The 23,757-nt window shown below is 38.9% G+C and overlaps 1 protein-coding gene across 1 annotated transcript in view; it reads right to left on the bottom strand.

Moving 5' to 3' along the window:
• Nucleotides 1-23,757, bottom strand: part of SAMSN1 (SAM domain, SH3 domain and nuclear localization signals 1) — a 248,619-nt gene that overhangs the window by 140,595 nt on the left and 84,267 nt on the right. The gene's annotated exons all lie outside the window — the stretch shown is intronic.

Genomic DNA, 23,757 nt, shown 5'->3' with positions numbered 1-23,757 from the left:
TATCTATCGTATCTATTAGCCAGTCAACCGAGATAACATTGTTTCCCCCCTTTTTTTTTTTTTTTAAAGATTTCATTTATTTATTTGACAGAGAGAGACACAGCGAGAGAGGGAACACAAGTAGGGGGAGTGGGAGAGGGAGAAGCAGGCTTCCCATGGAGCAGGGAGCCCGATGCGGGGCTCAATCCCAGGACCCTGGGATCATGACCTGAGCCGAAGGCAGACGCTTAACGACTGAGCCACCCAGGCGCCCCTCCCCATTTTTAAGCATCCAGTATCAATGAAAGAAAGGGAGGAGAGAGTGAGAGAGAGAGAGAGAGAGAAGAGGACAATAAGTGTCTTGCCTTTTCAGGGACTGATTTTCAAGGAAAGCTAGGGAAAGCCATGTTTATTAGACAAAGGTTTACAGAAGTGTGTTAATTTTGCAATGCTGAGACTTCAACCTTTATTTGGTAATGTTTTTTAATGTTTCTTACAAAGTAGAATTTGACAAGGAATAAGCTTTTAGGAAGTTCAAAAGATTTGTTTTAGAAAGGAGTGATTTGCAGATGTGGAGAAGAGAAACATTTAATAAAGGGTATTCCAGCAGAGGAAGAGTATATACATGATATATCTGTGCCTCAATTTCATCCGTAAAGCATATGGCCTAGAGTTGGATAATCTTGAGATTCTTCATCTTTTTTTCAAATTTCTGTAGAAACTGCAATGAATGAAAGATGACTTTAAAACTGTAAGCAAACTGGAATACATTAGAGTTTAAAAATATCAACAAAAGTAAACTAAATGAAAAAAATGTATTCAATTTAAAGAATGATCTATGACCACAAATAACATTGTCATTTTTTTAAATTAGTAGTTTTTAAAGTTTTAATTTAATAGAAAAGATACAGATAGGTAAAAGCAAATACAACTATTATCTTCTGCCCAACAGATTTCAAGAGAAGCCCTGATCACTAGCCTCAGAGAGCACTGCATATTAGCTACCTCGTACTGATGACTCTGGAAGACTGCATTTGTCTAACCCAAATTGAAATACTTTTCCTTTATAAATATGACGACACGAGGAAGTGCACGTGGCTGTTTAATGTAATATCTCTTTGCTTTAGGCATAGTACAAATTTAGGATCAAGAAAAATATATGCCATGAGAGGGCCATCAGTGTCGGCTTGTTGAACTTCTCATTTTGCTTATGTAGCCTTTATGTATTGTTATTGAGAGCAATCTGACTGTATCTGCCTTTATGCCAATGTGTTGTTTGATAATGCTAAAACAGCCTAGATTTTCACAGAATTGGCCAAACCAAAATACTGATATACCTCCAGGCCACCACACAGGCCCTAGAGGGTCTAGTGATTCTGGACCTGTCTCCTCTGGCTATGAACAGTGTCAGTCTGCCATAAAAATATCAGCATTATCTATGTGTGCCATGATGAGACAAGGATTGGGAGCTATGGTGGTGGGATGACAACAGCAAATATTTGAAGCATTTATTAGCCCAAAAGAAATAAGGCAAAATGTTCTCCAAGATTTCCTACTGGTGAATTATTTGGTTCAGGGAATAACATCATTGCCAATTTTGAAAAATTGAGATACAGCATTCATATGGTAAGCCATAGTATATAATACAGCTCAATAAATTTTTACATATATGAATACTCATGCAACAACTGCCCAGATCAGATCAAGCCCCCAGTGTTCAGAAGGCTACCTTATATCCACCCCTGCCAAGCGAGTACCCTCTTCACTCCCTCCCAAGGTAAGTACTATTCTAACTTCTATCACCATATATTAGTTCCACTTTTTAAAAATTTTAATGTAGATCTGAATTTTTATTCAACATTATGTCTGGGACATTCATCTGTGCTGTAATTTGTTCTTCATTACAGTGTGGTATTCCATTATGTAAGTATTCCATAATTTACCCATGTATTATTGATGGGCAATAGGTGTTGGGTTTTTTTTTTTTTTTTTCATTTCAATTGTTATGAATGAAGCTCCTCTGAACATCCATATAGAGGTCTTTTGGTGGTTATCTGCATTCATTCCTCTTTGATATATAACTAAGAGTGGAAAATTGGGTCATAGGTTAGGTATATGGTTAGCTTTGGTAGATACTAGCAAATAATTTTCTAAAGCGATTGCACCCATTTACACTCCTATCAGCAGTGAAGAATTTCAGTCATTTTATATCACCATCAAAACTTGGCACTGTTGGGGCGCCTGGGTGGCTCAGTTGGTTAAGCGACTGCCTTCAGCTCAGGTCATGATCCTGGAGTCCCAGGATCGAGTCCCGCATCGGGCTCCCTGCTCGGCAGGGAGTCTGCTTCTCCCTCTGACCCTCCTCCCTCTCATGCTCTCTGTCTCTCATTCTCTCGCTCTCAAATAAATAAATAAAATCTTTAAAAAAACAAACAAACAAAAAAAACTTGGCATTGTTAGTTTTCTTAATTTTAGCTGTGCTGGTATATGTGTTTCAGTTGCGGTTTTAACAATAATGAGCTACTTTTCATGTTTGTTAGCCATTTTGACACTGACATATCTGTTCAAATCTTTAACCCATTCTTGTTACCTTTTTTCTTACTTCTTTGTAAGCATTCTTTATGCTCTGTTAATGAGAACTTTGACAAATATATATAGATCTTTTACCAGCCTGTGGCTTGACTTTTTATCCTCTTAATGCTATCACTTAATAAACAGAAGTTCTTAGTTATTTATTAATTAAGTAATTAAATTTATTTTATTTATTATCATTTTTGGTTAGTAACTTTTGTGTCTTGGTTAAGAAATCTTTACCTACTTCAAAGTCAACTTCTAGAAGTTTGATTGATTTAGCTTTCATATCTACTGTTTGTGATCTATCTCAAGTTAATTTCTGTGCTGGGTATAAGGTAGGAGTCAAGGAGGGGTTTTTCTGTTTGTCTTTCATTCCTATATCCAATGGATCCAGCACTACATATTGGGAAGACCATCAATTCTCTGTTGATATACAGTGGCATCCACACCACATCTTATCAAGGCATCATTTCAGTGGGGATATGCTTCTGGAATCTCTATCACATTCCATTGGTCTTTGTGCCAACATTTACACTTTCTTAATTATGATAGCCTTAGAGCAAATCTTGCTATTTGGTAGTGGATGTACTACAGCAGTGCTCTTTTTCTTTGATCCTTGGCTATCGAGATCCTTCAGTAATTTTTTAAAGCATTAGATTGAAAATCTAGACAGAAGTTTAAATTTCATCCTGGCTACTGTCTAGCCAAGTTTAAATTTCATACTTGGCCACCTTGTGAAAGACATTTAACCTCCCTCTCCTGCTCCTCATTTGTAAATATGCAGGGCCTGGATTAGACAAACCCAAAGACTTTTGCATTTGTGATTTTCTAGCCCAATTCACACAGAAAGGGAAGGCAATTAGTGTTCATAAATAAAACACAGGAAACCTCCCTTGGAAGGATGGTTGCTTAAACACAGCCAAATTTTCCCTCCACAAATATTATTTCACATTTAAAATAATGCATCTGAAAGTGGGTTTAGAGATCACTTGCTTAATATAAATCAAAGAATTTACAAATTCATTAAGTTCCTAACGACACAACAAAATGCATAGCTTTAAATGGAAATAAAATTTGGATATTCCTGGAAACACTGGCTCACATGTATTTCTGTTACTAGGACAGGAGTTTAAGTCGGCTGTGACTGGTACGATTCTACCACTCTAAACACCATCTTTAACCTAAAACGTATCCTCTCATTTATCAGGCTAGCAGCACAACATCACACTGTTTTGTTCTCCAGCCTTTTCCTATGTCATTCTCCACACCTACAACATCCTCCTGCTGTCTTTTCACCCATTCACATCTGTTAGTTTCTTTACAAGTCACTGCCTGCTTGTCTTCCTTGAGTGACCCTATTTCACACTTCTTACCTTTCCACTTTGTACTCATCCACCTACACTGCCTTTCATATTTTATCTGTATACACAGATTGTACTAAACATTTCATTCTCATCTCCTAATTCGAGTCTAAGCTGCTTTTATTTTGATTCGTCAGATGAGGAGCACTGTATCTAGCATTGTGCGACCATAGCACAACCATACCCAGGTCCTTGGGAAGGACTGTTCGGCTGTGAGGGCTTCCTCTCTGTCGGTCATATGTGTCCCCCCATTTCACGGTGGCCTGGGGAGGTGGTCGGTATCCCTCTGATTTTATCAAGGAGGAAACGTTGATTATAATTGGGTAACACCCTCGGTGTCACTTAGAGTGTTTGAGTCTCTTCCTCCATTAGGGAGATGGGAGTGGGAACAAAGTGGCTTAGTGGCACAGTGGGCTCTTGGGGGTAGGGGACAGGTCCTAAAGGGCGCAGACTAGGAACAAGGTGTTCTTACCAGAGACAAGAGTCACTGGAGCTGGAGAAAAGCCTAAGAAGAGAAAGAATCAAATCTGGTCAAGGTCCAGGCCGAGAGATCCAAGATGGATGCCAAATCCAGAGGAGAAGAGTTTGAAACAGAGAGATAAGATGGAGCAAAGTCTGCTTTGAAACAAAGAGATGGGACTGGAAGAAGGAAGGTGTGCAGGAGCAGAAAAGAGAAAGATGATTAATAAGCATTTGCTGGATAAATAAGTAAATAAATACATGTCTTATAAGGAATAAATAAGAGGGAGCCATCAAAAACTTATTCCGAGATTTGAAACCTGGAAAATGGCAAAAATGTGAGTACCAAGTAATAGAATTTCAGAAGTCAGGAGAAAATAAAAGCTTGAGCAATGCATATTGAGATGGATTTTAGATGTGAGACATCCAGCAGAGAATGTCCAATATGCAAATGCAAAATGTGTAGAGCTCAGAGGACTAGAGATGAGAATTTGCAGTTTACAGCTTACAAAATGCTTTGCATGCTTCACCTTATTGTCATACAAACAAACAAAAAACCCAAGTAAATTGGAAACTAAAACTAAAGAAATTGAATTTAAGGGAAGTTAACTGACTTTCCCAAAGTGACATAGCTAATGCGCAGATGATCTGGAATATGAACACAGGAGTCCTAATTATAAAATTCAGTGCTCATTTTATTACATCATACTGCCCCGCAGATAAGAATGAGTAAACCATCCAAAATAGAGGATTTCAGATAATGTGATTCTATTCAGGCCACGCATATGATAATGTCTTATGCTAATGTGCATAGCTTCAGGTAACAAAGAACTGAAATTTATCAGACACAGCTAGTTGACCTCCCCGTTGGTTAAAGATATTTTCCTATTCATTTCAAGAGTTACTTGCTTGCTGCAATTTGCCAGCTGGTATGGACATGGCTGATAGCATCACCTGCCTGCCAAAAAAATACATGTGCTGAGAGCTGTTAAGTGGATTAAAATTTTGTGCCACAAAGTGATGCCCAAAGCATAGTCAAAAATTTCACTTCAGCCAAAGATGTTCTTAAAAACTCAAACCAGAAAAGAACACACTTAAAAAGCTTCATGAGGTAGAAGATGTAAGAGGAATTATACAATATATAAGCAAAGAAAGCAAATATTTGAAAATTTGCCAAGTGGCTGGAAGCGAGCGAGAGTTGAGAAAAAAAAATTTGAGTACTGCTGATTTTCTAGAATACTCAGGGAGTTGAACAAAGAGTAAAATAAAATAAATTATGTGTTAGTTATTATAGCAGAACTGGCACCTTATTTGTTCTGCATTCTGTCCTCCAAAGGAAGCCTAAATGCAAGCCCAGGTTCAAGGTGTGGGGAAGCAGATGCCTCCTTTTAATGGAAGAAGCTGCAAAGTCACATTGCAATGGATGCGGACACAAGGGGCAAGAACATTGACAACCATTTTGTAACTGGTACAACCAGTAACTAGATGTTTGATTTTGGGCAGTTCATTTCACCTCTCTTGGCCTGTTTCCTTATCTCTAAAATAAGGATGAGGACCAGATGGTCCCTAGGACTCCTCACAGTTCTTTATTTCTAATACAATGATTTCCAAAACTGCCTTTCAGGCAAATTAGAGGGTTTTTAGGTAACTCAAAGAAAAAGAAAATCTGCAAGTAAAGTGGCATGTAGTTGCTCAGCTAAACTCACCTGTAAGTATAAAGTCACTTACTAAAATGCAAAAGTGCCATATAGAATATAGAAGTGACAGAGCATGTCAGAAAATCAAACAACATTATAGTACTGCAAGTTGGAAATCATTGAAAATTGCTAGTTTAGCCATTTGACAACATTAACAGAAGTCATCCAGTATGATTACAAATCTTCTATGCTAGAAATTGGACTGTCTGCTTCATGTCCTAAATGACCCAATTTGACACTGGCTCATCACCAATATTCTACTATGTAGATTTGTCTTCATCCATAATTCAGGGTGTGAAAGTGCCCAATGTTAAAATTACTTGGATTAACTGTTAACATAGTTCGAATTAAGTGGTTAATTGCTTCATCTTCAATTTCACTTGGATCACAAAGATCCAACCAGTTTTATGAAGCCGAAACTTTAGCCATGTAGATACTAAACGAAGGAAGTCAGTCAACCAGTCAACCGTACTTCCTGTTCTAATATGCAGAAAAGAAAAGTAGCGTACTCTTACGAGAAACCCCAACAGCAAGAGAAGACAAAACGCTTTACTTTTCTTAGACTGGTGAGGGCTAAAATAGAAAGCATCATTGGCCAGAAATAAAAACAAGCCTTCTTTGAATGCTTAAAAAAAAAAAAAAAAAACTTTAATATTTTCCATTGTTGTAATTTACAAATATCTGAATGCTCTGTTTTTCTACAGAATACACAGTCGAAATGTCAAACTACTGGAACCTGAAAATTACTTTAATTAGATCTTGTCTTACTTAAATTTAAGCAGGCTAAAGAAGTTAGCCCTAAACACTCCCATCAGTAAGAAAGAACATGTCTGAATTCAGCACATATTGTAACTTATGAAGCTTTACTGTCAGACAAGAATGAGGAAATGCTCAGATCTAAATGGAGCTGTTGATGTAAGAAAACCATTTCCTTGATATCTGCATGTTCATCATCTTAGCTCTCAGGCCCCAGACAGCTGTCTCTTGAACTTTAGGAAATTAAGACACCAAAAAGAAGATCTGAAAAACTAAAATCTACTAAGCCTATACATAGCAGACAGAGGTCAGGCAGAGCTATATTTAGGATTAATATTGAGAGCTCTGGGTTCGTTTGTGTGTTTGTGCAGGAGGGGTAGATGTTAGGGTGATCAGTGTACACATCTTAGGTAGAATTTAGAGAAGTTAGTAAATTGGTGTAAAGTAATGACCTGCTTCATTAAAACTTAGAGCATTCATTGACTTGTTTGCTCCTGGAGTGATAAGGAGTAATGTACATATATGATGTCATCTTCATATTTTCAAAATATAGAAAATTTAGGCGACACAATTTCGATGACATTAGCAAATGGGAATTGCAAAACAACAAAAAAAAGCATTTAAAAAAATAAACTCATTTTCTTTGCATTCTTCTTTCCATTGCTTCCAAAAATGTTTAAAAATCATTAACATCATAAACTTTACAGTCCCATTTCCCAAGTTGGCTTCCTTCTTTCCCCACTCCCAATCCTTGGTTATATTCCCCTTCTGTTTCTATAGCACACAGCTGAAGACCCAGGATTGCACCTGCAAAAACACTCTGTCTTTCTTCATGAATGTGAGTTCTCAGGAATGCCTATAAAAATACCAGAAGAAGGGATTTTGAATTTGCCATTTCTCTTACACTAGCTTCCTGACTTCCTTCATCCTCTCATGTATCTGGCATATGAACAATTTCTCTTTAACTTGACAGTGTGAGGTTAAACTCCTTGCTGTGTTCATGCTTTCATCCCCTCTACCTCTTCTAGAGCAAAGACCTTATACTACTAACGATGTATTTTCAGCCTTTTTTCCTCTACTTGTTCTATCACTGTAGTCTATACATCAGCTCAACCTGTCCCTGCCTTTAAAAACACCCTCTGTGACTTTAAGCCTCCTTCCATTAACCATCACTTTCTTGCTCCTTCCTCTCATAGCCAAGTTCTTCCAAAGACTGGTTTATAATCGCTCGGTCATATTATTTATTTTTAATCTGCTACAATCAGAATTCCAGCCCCATCATTCTGGATGAAAAGTGATTTGCAGAAGGTTTTTATGATTCAAAGTTTCCCAATCCAACAAAGGCATTGATTGTGATGTCATCTCTGCAGCTCTTGGCACAGTTGATTACGCCTTCCCTCCTGGAATGGATAACCCCTTCTCCTGGTCTTCTATTATTCCTTTGACCATTCCCTCTCAGTCCTCCCTAAGACCTCAATTCTACTGCCTCCCCATCTACTGCCATAAAATTTCTGCAGTACCTCCAAATCTATCTCCACCCTCCAACCCCTTAGTGCCTTAGTTCAGTCTTTACCATCTTTCCTTAGACTCTAGCAAGTCTCTCCTCACTGGTATTGCTGCCTCTACTCTCTTCTACCTCCACTTCATTTATCCCCTTCCTGTCAATGTGATCTCTCTCAAAATCACTCTTATCTAAGACACCTGAACTTCCTAGCACTCCTTATCATGTTGTGTTAGCTTAAAATTTCCCAGAAGCAGACCCTGACATAAAGGTTTATGTGCTGACTATTTATATGGGAGGACAAGGGATACCAGAAAGGGAATGAGGAACTGATAAAGAGACAGGAAGGCAGAGTGACTGAAGCTTAATCCTGCTGGAATACTGAGACATGCTGCAAAACCGATGTCTCAGAGTTATCTCATTATGGGGGTACGTTTGCTGGGGTATATACATATCAACTCTGGTCAGCATGCTCTTGGGACAGAGGTTTCACTTTTCTTGGCACTTCTGGCCTGCCAGGAGTGCCCAGAATGACTAGTAAAGCCCTAGGCACAGCTTGATGTCAGCACTAGAACACAGTGAGCTGGTTATGGTACAAGGGATATGGTGAGGTTCTGACAGCATCTGCTACCGATGGCTTACAAAGGTCTTTTGCTTTCTTTACACCTTAGCTTACCTCTTGTAGCACCCTGTCTCTCCTTCTTCTTGCACACAATGCTCACACCATCAGGAAGAACTTTGATCTTGTGTGATATGTTGTTCTGGTCTATGCTTCTCTAGAATGTCCTTCTCTCTTTGCTGATTGACACCTGATAGTTTAACAATCGCCTCAGTTGTCATCTCTGTCACTAATCCTGTCCTCACACTCCCACAGCTACTAACCAATGCTTCCCCTGAATCCCCACTATGAACTGTACACTTATCAATCCTACAACCTTGAGCACTTCTCTGCAGGACACGTGTTTTTCTATGGTCCTAAATAAAGCTGTTTGAACCAGAGGAGTGAGCTCAGGTCACAAAACTATAAATATAAAAGAAGATAATTCATTTTAGGTAAGTACTTCCATAACTATTTGTAATGAAGTTGTTTACTATGCAGATTTACCTTGTTTAACAAAGATAATTCCTGAATATTTGAGTAAAATTCAAAGATATAAAAGTCAAGCAATAGGCTTAGACGTTATAAGAAGAGCTCCATTCTGAGAGTTAAAACATTTCATAAAATTTCTAATTCTATCTTGTCTTTTGGAAACACTTATTTTTATGAAATAGTAGGAAAATTCTAACAACAGAAAATGTTGAGATAACTGGCCAGCCCCCATCCCCATCCCTACACACCCACACTACACAGACCAAAATGGTGGTGCAGCCCAAAAGGAACTCATGATCCTGGGACAGTCCCACCTAATAGGGGTTGGTGATATTCCTTAGTTAGATGATGGCAGCAGTCTGTATTTGTCAGATCAAAGACAGATTTGGGGCATCCTGGTAACATGTATGAAAACACAGGTCGTGCAAAAATACTGAATACTGAACGGACAGAATACTGATATTCAATAGGGAGAGTTTAAAGCAATGCTATGCAATCCTCACTGCACATTAGAAGGACCTGAGGACCTTTTATTTTTTTATTTTTTTAACATTTTATTTATTTGACAGAGAGAGAGACAGTGAGAGAGGGAACAGAAGCAGGGGGCGTGGGAGAGGGAGAAGCAGGCTTCCCGCCGAGCAGGGAGCCCGATGCAGGGCTCGATCCCATGATCCTGGGATCATGACCTGAGCTGAAGGCAGACGCTTCTCGACTGAGCCACCTAGGTGCCCCGGACCTGAGGACCTTTTAAAGGCTGAAGACTCTTGGACTCATCCAGACTAATTAAAACAGATAAGGAAGGAAGGGAGGAAGGAAGAGAAGAAAGGAAAGAAGGAAAGAATCCATTCCTTAAATTCAGCAAGGGCAGAAATCTAAAAATACAAAAGGGCAAAACTCTGACTAATGAAACTCTGGGCTTCTGACCTACCTAAGGCCTCAGCCTGGGCTACACTGAACTGACTTCTTGTGGAGGCTTCAAGTCAGTTAACTCCACACTTCTTTTCTGGGACACTTTGCTCTCCACTATATCCAATCAATAAATACTTTCTAACAATACTACATCCATAATAAGGCTCACATCTGAGGCCATGATTACTTCTGCTCAGTGTCAATGACCAGTGTTGCAGTGTATGCCTCCATAATTGCTCACCAGGCTCTCTGCAACCATCTCTTAATTGCGTGTCAGTGCCCAAGGTATCCTTGTGTACACCACTCTCTATACCACCAGAAAACTCCTTCCTTTGCTGAGAGATCCGGACATCCTTCTCTCCCACCTAAGTCAATGCTTCTTCATCTAAAGTACTGGATTTTAATCTGGAGACTTGAAAGATTTCTGAAACCTGTATGAATTTGAGTTTTCCTCTGTGAATGTTCATTTTTCTTGGGAGAAGTTGCTCTGTTTCCTTCGGATTCTGAAACAGGCCTGAAGTACAATCAAGGTTAATACCTTCAGGACAAAGCCACAGACCTTAGCATGAAGTCCAAGACCCCTCATGACCTAGCCCCAATAGCTTCTGTCATTCCAGTGTCACCATCTGTCCTGCACACTTTATGCCCAGCCATAGAAAATATCTTCTAGTTTCATAAATGCACCAACTCTCTTTTTCATGTTTTGGCACATTCTCCTTCTCCTTCTAGAGTGCTCTGACCTCTCCAACACCATTCATTACCTAATATCAACCCCCTTCTCAAAACTTGACTTAGAGGTCACTTTTTTTGTGAAGCCTTCTTTATCCCCACCTTGATAACATATAATTGATATCTTTCCTTTAAGTTGCCATGGTACCTGGAAATAGATCATGGCACTTATCAAACAATATCACATGTGTCTGTCTACACAGCTGTCCCACTCTCAAGGGTGAGCTTCCAGAACACAAAGGTTGTATTTTATCTGTGTTGGTAATCTCCATGCCCAGATAAGTAGATGCTCAGTCAAAGCTTGAAGAATGAAAAGCATAAGGTATTTGAGCAAAAAGATGGGGAACTCAGATGGAGATGGAAAGCTTCAGGGCCATGTTTCAATCAAGGGAAATTGAACCCCAGGCAACAAGTAATTAATAGCAGGCATTTGGCAGAGCATGTTGCTGGGAGTGAACCCCCTTAGAAATGTGAATGATAGAAAGTTTTTACTAAAAGTACGCTCTGAGCAATTACACAAGCAGAGGCCAAGAATGGCCTGCTTACAGCAAAAGGAACCTGAAATAAGGAAGTAACCTCCCAGGGCGGAATCTCATGTTACCCAAGAAGTTTGGTAGAATTTGAGCAGTAGAAAAATTTAACAATTGAAACCAACCCTGAGCAGAATTATTTTCTTAGTTCTAATTGGCTAACTGGGGCCATTTACTCATAAGGCAAGACTGGAAATTGACATTAGAAATAACTATCATTCAGTTTACTGTGAAGAATTGTGCTGGATTTTATGACATTTTTAAGTTGTAGATACAGTAGTTCCCACACCTGAGTTATTCTTAACTCATCATTTTGTTGCTTTATAAAATCTCCAGTTTAAAGAAAACCTATCATAATCAAGATTCTAGGTACAAGAGTAAGGAAACCAGGTAAGCAACAGGCCTTCGTGATTACTTCTGTAAAAAGATTTATCCCTACATGTTACATTTGTACTCTCTCAGAGTATCCCTTAAATCTCTTAAAAGGGATTTAAGAAAATAAGATACTATATAATGATCTAAATAATAAAGGGAGAGAAGATAAGGCTAGCTAGCATCCTGAGGCGGCAGGTGGAGTGTTATTTCTGTGGAGCTAGGGAAGAGTTTTAGGAGCTGTAAGAAGAGCAGGGGAGACCTTCCTTGTGAGTACGATTCCTAGGAGAAGTGTGAGAGGAAGACATGTGGGAAAGAGGGTGTTTAAGAAATGTTGCAACTCCTATTTCAAGATTTTGAATGTCCTCACCCTTTGCTTTTTCTGTGAGGGATTGCCATACATATTTAAAATGCTTTGTAAATATTCCCGATAACAGACTAACGTCTCTTCAAAAGCAACACCTGATAGTTGGACTATTTGTAGGTTAACACTTACAATTTTAAATATTTTCTAAATTACTATGGTATCTTTCTGATATACCAAATTTATGCTTCCTTTGACAAATAATATAGCTGGCTTGCCCACATTCTACTACATTTCTTGTTCTCTGACCTTCTGTATAAGTAGAACAATGATTGAGGGCACAGACTATGGACCCAGACTGACTGGCTTGCTATGGGGGTGACCATGGGCAGATTACCTGTCTTAAATTCCTTATCTGTCTAATGGGATAATAATAGTTCCTTGCAGTCTTATTATGAAGATTAAAAGAGTTACTATTCAAGTGAAGCCCTTAGCTTAGTTCCTGGAACATTATAATCTCTGTATGTGCTTATTAAATAAAGAACTCAACTTTGGGAAAGTAAAGTGAGGCATTTAATAAACTGCACCTTCTCAGTGAATAAAGAAACGTTTATGGGGGCACCTGGGTGGCTTGGTAGGTTGAGCATCAGACTCTTAGTTTCAGCTCAGGTCATGATCTCAGGGTTGTGAGATCCAGCCCCATGCTGGTCTCTGTGCTCAGCAGGGAGTCTGCTTGAGATGCTCTCTCTCTCTCCATCTCCCTCTGCCCCTCCACCCCCCCCAGCTCTCCCTCTCTGTAAAATATACATAAATCTAAAAAAAAAAAAAAATTATGGAATGCCTACCATGTACCTTAAACACATCTGCTCATCCCCTCGCTACTGTCAATGACACTGTGAGGAAAGATCATTACTGCCTCCACCTCAAAATGAGGAAAATAAAGAGAAGCCAGAGGATATGTTCATACCTCACTTATCAAGTCAGAGGTAGAGCTAAGCTTACTCAAACCCAGTGCTCTGACTCCTCACTAGCTCTAAAGGGCCCTGCTCAAATCCCTGCTCCAAAATTCATAAGCAGTTCATCCATGACTCCTTCTCATGCAATCTCTCCTTCTGCCAAATGGGACACCTCAGTTCCCATCTTAAAGTGCAATGCACAGAGAACTCAATGAATCACAGAAAGAGAACTGGAAAGAATATCAGAGCTCCTAAAACCCAACCCTTTATTTTTTTCAGATAGGGAAACTCAGAGTTCAAGGAACTTGCTCAAAGCCATATAATTTATTTAGTACCAGAGCCATAGTGCAAACCCATTTCTCTTGACTACCAGCTTAGCACTCTCATTATATCCATATCATGTGAGCAATTTTGACAGGAGAGCAAAGAAAGGACCATGAGGTCAGGGGACCCTTGAAGAAACATCAGAGAGATGCTAGAAACAAAGAAAGGAGAATCTGGGGCCCCAAAGACACAACTTTGCCCACCAGTTCTGCCAAAACATCTCAGAATGGTTTAGGCAAACAAGTTTTCAAAACTTTCTGACTATAACAGTTAGAACATTTTAAGTAAATTATTTAGATTAAGTTAATTGATAAGAAAATCCATTTCCATTTAAAGTAGCTAAAAGTAACCTACTTAAAAACTCAGTCCTCAAGTTGTACAGTTTGAATAAATTCTACAGGAGTACATAACTGTGTTCACTTTCTTTGTGTTATAATTTGCCTTTGGGAATTCTTGAAGTGGGTCTGGTTTATTTACTCTTGTATTTCAGCATCCGGTACAGCACACAGCACTCAATGAATATTTCTATTTGCTATTTTAGCCTATATAGTGGTCCTCAAACTTCCCTGAACCAGAGCATCACTTACAATACCCTGTTAGAAGGTGAATTCTCTAAATACAACCCCCAGTGAAGTTAACCCGGAAGGCCTGTGGGGCATTGTTAATAGGCTCCTCCTGAATCTGAGGGAGGCAGCTTTACATAATGTTCAAATTAAAAATACAAGTAATAGCCTGGATCAACTTGTCACCTGTCTTCATTATTTTATCCAAACTTTCCTCCCCAGGCACATCTCACAAAGCTCTCTAGTGCTAACTCACATGCCACAGGAATCCCAACAGAAATATTTATATATATATATATAAGAGACATATATATATATATGTTGCCTAGTCAGAAGTGTAATAAAACTTCAGAGCAGTATTCTCATCAGGCCATCTCAATTCTTTCCTTCAATTACTGGTTATTTTTGCTATTGAGATTTGATTAGAAAAGAGTTGAGAGAGATGTTGAGGGGCTAAGTTTGACATTTTCAGCACAATGGAAAATACATGACCTCCTAGGATAGGAACTTCGTCAATACATCCTCAAGTCTGTCTATTTGCTGGTTTCCAAGTATTTTAAATTAGTACAATGGTCTCAGAGTTAGGCTTACACCCTGAGAGACAGGGTGATAGTAGGGCAATTACATAACTAATCCTAGTCCTCGAGGGTAGGGTTCCACAAAAACATTGTTTGGGGTCAGTCTGAGACATGCTGAAAAGAAGTGGATATTTCACAAATACATGTTTGGGCCTAAATTCTTCACTTTTAAATGTCTACATAGTCTCAATGCACTGCACACAGAGCTTATTGGCCAGGAGATCCGGCTGTCATAACAAGTAACGTGATCATGACTGGGACTCAAGAGAGGCTTAGGTGGAAAATGGCATCATTTACAGTGTGTGTTTTTTTGTTTTTTGTTTTTTGTTTTTTTGTTCTGGAATTATTTGCTAAAGAAGATGTGTTTGGTGGCTTAATTGTCATCAGTAAGTCATTAAGAGAGACTGGGAACATAGCAACATGCTAGGAATTAGACAATATAAATTAATCAACAGAAAGGTGATACTCTGGTATCACCGTAAGTATAAACAAAATCACAGGCACACTGGCTACTGATGCGTATGTGAGGACGAACCTAACATTACGCACATAAACACAGAGTCCGGGAACTCTTGGGTGGAACAGAGAGCTGTGGGCTTGTTGTCTGACACTCTCTCCGCCTTCCAAAGAATGACCTGGCACACTGAATTCATCTACAGTGTGCTCACAGAGATCACTCTTGTGATTATTTCAAGGGAAACATTTTAAGACTTGAGACAGAAACCTGAAGAACTAAAAAATAAAAAAGATTAGGGGCGCCTGGGTGGCTCAGTCATTAAGCGACTGCCTTCGGCTCAGGTCATGATCCCAGGGTCCTGGGATCGAGCCCCGCATCGGGCTCCCTGCTCAGCGGGAAGCCTGCTTCTCCCTCTCCCGCTCCCCCTGCCTGTGTTCCCTGTCTCGCTGTGTCTCTCTCTGTCAAATAAATAAATAAATAAAATCTTTTAAAATAAATTAAAAAAATAAATAAAAAAGATTAATCTGAGAACAAAGCAATAGAGTCTGCCCAAGCTTGAATGGAGAGCAAAGGAGCATGGTTTGTCTGGTATATAAACAGGACCAATCATCAATTGACATTGATAAGCCTTGCACTAAGATAATGGCAAAAAAGAAGGTTATTGTGTTCCTGTCAGGAAGGAACTTACGAACTACTGGTAGAGCAAAGAACAATATAAATGCACATGAATTTTTAAACGTATAGAAACAGGTGTGTACACACAACAGAAGACAGTTGCGAGAAAGTTCTAAAAATTGAAGTTTGGACAGAAAGAAGTGACCTGCGTTACTGGAAAGCGGTGTGTGTGCTGCTTTAAGTGAGAACAATAGTAAATCTAAAAGGAGGAAAATAATAGGGGAAGCAATATGGCAAAGAGTTTCTGTCCGGCTGCAGAAGGGAGGAGAGAGTAGTGTGCGAAACCAAAGAACAGTAAGGTACAGGATGGACAAAGCAAGAGAGTCAGAACATTTTATTTTGATGTGAATTAAAACTGGGAGTTCTTTTAAAGGTTTACTTAAAGAGAGTGACATAATCGAAAGATGATGGCAGAAGATCATTCCTTCTACTTATGGTTGGAGGAAGAAAAGAGAAAAAATGAGTTGAGGTCTGATGAATTTTTTAATCCCTTAATTCTAAAGCCTACATGGAGGACAGACTTAGATCAAAAACTCAAAAGAAGTTCACAATATTTCATCAGATGCCCAGGAGTTCTTGGCAGGAACAGTGAGGACACCTCTGTGCTAGACCATGTAGCCTGACTTAGGGGAGAAAAAAACAAAAAACAAAAAACCTTCCATGGAAACAAATAATGTGTTCCACTTCTGCCAAGGTCATTCTGCATATACAGATGGCTTAGGTGGCTCAGTGTAGTTAACTCCTTTGGCAGAGGAACACAGATTTCCATCAAATCCTTCTTCTGCTCACTGATATCTGGCCCCTGGCCTTGCTTGATCCTGACATTTTAGAAAAACCGTGTTGCGGTGTTTGTGGTTGCTCTTATTTTAGTTTCTCTAACCCTAATATCTTCTGTCACAACTCTCAGCGGCAACATGTAGGTGAGGCCAATTCAGCATTACCTCAAGGAGCTAAGGTGTCTCTATCTTTGTCTCAATTGCCAAAGTTATGTGGTTAGGGAAAGTCTGCTAACACAGCTCTCCTTGGCTAGGATTCACTCCAGTGTTTGTAATTTCTCTGAAGACCCATTGAGCAACCTGGCCTGAGTTTGAATTTGTGCAAAAAAGCCTCTAACCAGGTTTGTCACACATTGTTTCCAGCTCATTAGAGATGTTGTGGACAACTTCTTTAATGAGGTTTGACATTTGACTACTACCACATATGTGACTTTCTCCATCATGTCACCCTCCCCCCACTCTCTACTTCCTTTGCTCTTACTCATTTTTGCGAGTGAATCATCTGATCCTGTCCCTTATATGACTATGCTCTGGTTTGATTAATCTCTCTCATCAACCCTCCTTCCTGAATCTTCTGATTAAATCTAGTCTTCTCCCTCCTCGCTCCATAATGCATGGGACCTTTTAGCAGCTATTAATTATTTAAAAGAACGTTACTTTCTATCATGCTCAAGTTAGTCACTACAGTTTTCTGTCGACCATGTGGCTTCTGTTAAAAATTATGGAACCCAATTAAGAAAGCTTTCAAACACCAAGTTCTAAAAGCTATAAAAATAATCTTTTTCTATTACACTGACAAACTCACTAGGTTGGAAAAGAAAGAGACACAATATGTCTCACCAAAATGCATCTCTTCATCCTATCCTAAATGGCATATGGTACTCACCAACAGATTGAGGAAATGTGATTTAAATCAAATTACCAGCAGGTGACCGTAAAACTGCTAGGGGTCATTCCCAAGGAGGAGTTTTACTAGTGGATATTTTCGTTCCGAGCAGTCAAAATTCTGGTGGCATTCCACCGATGTTAGACCCTTACACAATATTCATGTTTTTCACTAACAATCCAGCACAACTACTGAAAGGTAAAACAATAAATTAATCTGTTGTTTAATTCAAAAAAGCCAAACAACTGTCTGAACTGATTTTTTACCAATTTGACCAAATCCACCGCAAGTTTGGCCATGGTATAGATACAGTCTTTAGTGAATTTCCTCTTGACATAATTTTCTGATGGTTATGAATTAGCTGAAACTAGCTAAAATAAGACATGACCTTTATAAGCTGAAATAGCCTGTGGGTCTAAATAGGATGAAGTAATAATATAGTGCCAGGTGCAGCCCACATCCATTAGGTAAGAAAAAAGAAAATACCCAGAGAGAGCTAGACTGGCCTGTAAGCCAGAGAGGCATTTGAGGTCAGAGCTGACCGCACTTGAAACCTGGCATAATAACATGGCGCTGTAACTAAGAGAAGCACAATTCTTAGCTGTATGAATAGATGAACAGTGTGTCAGGAAACATGAAGAAATCTTCATTCTTAATTACCAAGCAGAGCCGGCATTCATCTAGTAAACACAGACAAGGGTGATCATGCCAACTGGTCAAAGTCCTTCAGTGTTCAATATTTAAGACTTTGTAGTGCTGTGTTTACAAGGAAAGTGTTATAAGAGGATATTATAAGCGGGGTGGATATACTGTTTTGTGTAAAGAGAGAAAGAAGTCATCTAAAGTTAAATTTACAGAAAAAAGCATTTTCTCTTTACTTTCTATTGCTCAAATGATCATTCAATATAATCCATCAACCGTATCTCATGTGATTATAAGGGAGAAGACACGGCTTTGATGCCAAAATTGAATAGATGTTGGTCAGAAACTTTTCCTGCAAATGTCAAGCCACACATTATTATTAGTGTAGAACTAGTCGAAAGTATGTAGAACAGAGTTCTTTTTTTAAAGAAAATAAAGCCTCTGCAGGATGCTCCTCTAATGTAGCTCATCTGCAATGCAGAAGTGAAAGCCTCCTGAACCTTTCAAAATCCCAGTTAAATACTTTCTTAGGCATTGCCCAAGTATTACCTCAGAGGTGTGTTCTAAACTAGGCTTATTAGGCTAATTGCTTTTTTTTTTATAAGCATATACTTTGTTATAAGAAGTAGAGAGTAAAGTCAATATAAGGAAAATAGTTTCTATGGTTAAAATTTGGCCGGCAAATGGATTCTCCTGAGTTTATTCATCCATTACATCACACACACACACGCACGCACACACGCACACACCATGTGATACAGAATACCAAGTAGGATGAAACAAAATCAATTCTCGTTAGTAAAAATTCAAATTTCTTTGATATTCTTTTCAAGATTAGAAGAGGTGAATGGGGGGACATTTTTTCTCTTAAGAACGAAGAACTACTGAACATGGTGGATTTATTTAATGCAGAAACTCACATTATTGAGATTAGACATCTCTTTTTCAAGGTGCTCCTGACAGATAATGGCTCTCACACCTATAATTCAGCAGATGCATTGGTAACATAAAAATGGACCTGAGGACCGAAGTTAACACTTTCATCTCTACATAGCACATGATGATTTTTAAGAATAAGTCTAGAACATATTGGTTCTTTTACATTACTCTCATTTCTAAAAGTTTCTTTTAGTGGGCTCTGTATGAATACATTTTCTGAAAAATATAGTCAGTTTTAAGACCAATGAAAAATATAAAATATGAAATATTTTCTCTATTCCACAAAGTTATAGTTTATAATACCATTCTTACTAATAAATACAATCAAGGCAGGAAAAAAGTAAAGTCCTGCATGAAATGGGTAAAAGAGCTGGAAAATGATTCTTCATTTGTGAAATAGGTATGACATCATGTCTTATTTTAAAATAAAATTAAAAATAAGAAAGCAAGTTATTGTTAACATTCATTTTGACCACTCTATACATGCTTATTCTCAGGAGAATGAAAAGAAAAAGAGAAATGTTCATTCTCAAAAAACAGATACTGAGTGTATTCATCTCATCTTTGAATAAGCCTTGACCTTATCAGTAAAGTTCCCAGCCTCTGCTGCTGCCCTGCTTGCTTCCTTGTGGAACTTAGCCTATTACAATCTTGTTTTTACCTTCATTACACTATGACTATAGCCAAAATTTGGCTTTCTTAATCTAATCTCTTCATGATCAAAGAGAGGAGTCACAGGCTCATTTTGCCCCTGTCCCCAGCCCCTAAGCCCCAAAGCCTAATATACTGTGGTGAGGGCACCTGGCCCAGGCACTCTCGCACACCTTGCACTGTCTCATCTTAAGACAAGGAGCATCCCCTTCTTCAAGACTCTATTCTAGTGTCACTGTCTCCAAAAGGCCTCCCCAGATTTCTCCAGCCCAGAATGGCTGCTTCCCCTGAATTTACAGTACTATAGGTTCTGTACATGTGAAAAATGCAGCCTGCCTTTTGATACCTATCAGGTGATATTTTATACTGTTACATGTGTTTTACATTTCAACTTTGCAATTAGACTGATGATTCTCACAGCTGCCATTTTTGAGTGTCTATTATGTGTTAAGGAGCATTTATGTATTTGAAATTTTACATCAAATCTGCATAGTAGTTACTATCCTTATTTTATATATAAGTAGATGAGACACAAGGGTTAAATTACTTGCCTGGGGTTATATAAATACTGTGTACCAGACCTGGACTGGAATGTTATATAGAAGGCAAAGATCATTGTTGAAATTCTTGCATATCCCCTTTGCTGTTTTTACAGTGTTTTACCTAATTACATACAAAAACATTATTTTCTGATGATTGGTTTTAATCACTGACTTAAAACTGTCCAGGTTATCATTAAGTAATGTTCTACAGTATCAACCAAAACTAATATTTATGCTGTCTAACATGGCACAGAGTAGACTGGCACTAGGCCAATGCAATCAGTGATAAGAAATATAATTCCTAAGGAGAAACACAAATACATGAATGGATGCATGATCAGGTACATTGCTTTAGAAATAAGCAACGACTGTGGCCAAGACACTGTGTCTCTTTGAAATGCTAAGGAACTAGTGAGAAGAGATATAAAACAAAGAACATACAAAAGTATTGAGAGCATTCTCTTCAGCTTTCAAGAACAAGATTTAGGGTGCCTGGGTGGCTCAGTTGGTTAAGCGACTGCCTTCGGCTCAGGTCATGATCCTGGAGTCCCGGGATCGAGTCCCGCATCGGGCTACCTGCTCGGCGGGGAGTCTGCTTCTCCCTCTCCCGTTCCCCCCTCTTGTGCTCTCTCTCTCTCACTCTCTCTCTCAAATAAATAAAATGTTTAAAAAAAAAAAAAAGAACAAGATTTAAGCACATCTGAAATAAAGTAGTTGATAAAAATGGTTAGGAGCATGGGTAATATGAAAATGGTAAACACGTAGGAGAGCATAGGCCCATGCCAATCAGAACAGACAAAGCAAGGGTCAGAATGCACATCTATGGGGGGGCTTGGGTGGCTCAGTTGGTTGGGCGACTGCCCTCAGCGCAGGTCATGATCCTGGAGTCCCAGGATTGAGTCCCGCATCGGGCTCCCTGCTCAGCGGGGAGTCTGCTTCTCCCTCTGACCCTCCCCCCTCTTGTGCTCTCTCTCTCATTCTCTCTCTCAAATAAATAAATAAAATCTTAAAAAAAAAAAAAAGAGTGGACATCTATGGACAATTGGTCCAAATATCCCAGTTGCCTAAGCATCCATCCTGGTTATAAGGTATGGATGAGCTAAAACACTTCTTGAACAAATGCCTCTTTCATTCCTCAGCATGGTTTGATTCTAGTCTGCTGTAATGGCCATGTCCCTGGAATTATCAGGCCTTGTGGCCAGGCTACTTGGATTTTGGAGATTCATTCAGCAGTTGTATACTGATTACCTACTCTGTGATAGGCACTGTGCAAACCACTCAACAGATAAAGACAGATCAGACGTCATTCTTGCTGGGAGTGTACAATCTAGCTGACTCTTCACCAGAAGTTATCCCTGGTACAATTCTAGGAACTGTTTTGCCACGAAAGGATAAAGATAACCCACTTTCCTAAGAAGCCCATGTTTTAGTTGAGTTCTCTCCAGAAGCAGACCCTGAAGCAAGGATTATGTGCAACCTTAGGTGTGTTTGATCAACAGATATCTCTGCTGGTCATTTGAGGAGTAAACACCGATAACCCACCAATAAATCCTTCTTATTTAGGTACCTTAGGCAAAATCAATTTCCATTACCTGCAAATAAAAAGTTGTAACTAAGACATGGCCATTAGTGTGCATGTTTGAGGAATGTCATTTTTGTGTATAACTCTCCCCATATAACTGGAGAGTGGAGAGGTGGTAGAGGGAAAGCAACCTATAAAGGAGGATGTTATTAAGCCAGTTACCACATTGGATGGCTAAAATTTAAGCCCCTGAGGAACTCAGAACTACGCTGGCCAATTACCCCCCTATACTCTTCGGTTATTAGTTAAGGGCTGCCTCTGCAGCAAATTCCTTGGGGCAGCTCTGGAACAAAGATGCTTAGGCAAAGATGCTAAGGGTGCGATTTAGGAATCACAGACTACCTTCCACTGAAATGAAAAGAGAATCCAAGAAGAAATGGGTGACACTCCAACAAGGAGGTCTACTGTAGTGTTTTATCTAAAAGTTGGGACCTTATGAATTTAGCACAATAGGTACAGCTATTGTCAAACAACAGATATTGGGGATCTACTTTTACTAAGACATACGCTAGTAACTGACGGGATGGCACAAGTAGTAAGTTGGTCTATTTCTTTATATTTTAGATGATTTAACATTAGACCGCAATATGACTTTTTTTTTTGCCTTCCAGAAACGGACAGTCTAATTTTATGGGACAAGCTGTACACAAAATGACATTCTATGAGCACGTATGATAATGCATGAAATAATTAGCAATTTTTACAGGCAACATCATTTAATTTTATCTGATTTGTCCAGAAAATAAAAAATAATTTATTGGTTGTTTGCTAGTATTGACTTTCGGTTCCCCAAACGACCACCAGAAAAACCTGTTGATCCAGCAAAACTAAGTTTATTAGACCTACTACACTAAAGAAGGTCAACATTTATAGGGTTGTAGGGTCTGGATATAGTGATTGTAAAGCAAGTCAGCAAGTCAGGCAACTATTTGGGGAGAATTTATAATACGATAGTTTTAGGTTAAGTGAACACAGTGAGGCAAGGGCCTTGAAATGAGTTTTGATGAGCAATCTATTGGTCCTGATTTTAATTGGTTCACAATCTTATCTTCCAGGAACAAGTATATCCTGGAGCAAGAAGCTAAGTAATATTTGCTGGATCTCAGTGTTGCCTAGCAGAGGGACAAGGAATTAAGTTGGCTTCAGCTCTCCTTGAATAGCTCACAGGCTCGAGAAGAATTAAACAACTAGCTCTCCAGAAAGAAAAGAACTAGGTTATCTTGGGGAATTCAACGGTATTAACACACAAAAAGTTTCTTGAGTGCTCCTACCACCTCTCATTCCTGAATGTTCCACCTTAAGGATCAAATTCCCAATACAGTGCCAAGAGTTGGTCTAGTGTGGGATATGTGACAACCCTGTGGCACAGGGTCTGTACTTTTGTATCCCATAAAAGTCACATGGAGAAGAGTACAAAGAATTCTTATAAGTACTGAATTTTGATTGAAACCGTTCCCTTTCATTGTTGTTCAAAATTTAACAACTAAATTTTTGTTGTTCCTCAAAATACAAAATTTGTATTTTTAAAAGTCATTTATCTCCTCTGATTGCTTCCCTATAATTAACTACTGCAGTCAATGCCTGTCAGTTCTATCTCTATGACATGTTCTTCCTGCCTGCCCCTTCCTTTCCTTCTACCTATAACTGATCTAATCTGTTCTTAACTTACGTTATTTCGAGATTCTTGCAACAGCTTCATACCTGTTCTCTGCCTTTACAGAATCTCTACTTCCGGATTAATAATCTTCCTGAAGCACAGTTGGGATGCGTTCATTCCCAGCTCTTCCCGATACAGTTATTTCCCATTCTCTATCATTTAAGTGTCACACACTCTTGTTTCACCTTAAAGACCACTTATAATGGCCACACCTATACCCGGACTTACTTTATACTACTCACATTCATGTATGCTTTACCTCTAACAA

Source organism: Mirounga leonina, unplaced genomic scaffold (assembly GCF_011800145.1).
Source record: "Mirounga leonina isolate KUSES-001 unplaced genomic scaffold, KU_Mleo_1.0 Mir_169, whole genome shotgun sequence".
NCBI lineage: Eukaryota > Metazoa > Chordata > Mammalia > Carnivora > Phocidae > Mirounga > Mirounga leonina.
Note: the sequence above shows the minus strand (reverse complement) of the source record. Positions and strands in the feature narration are given on the sequence as shown.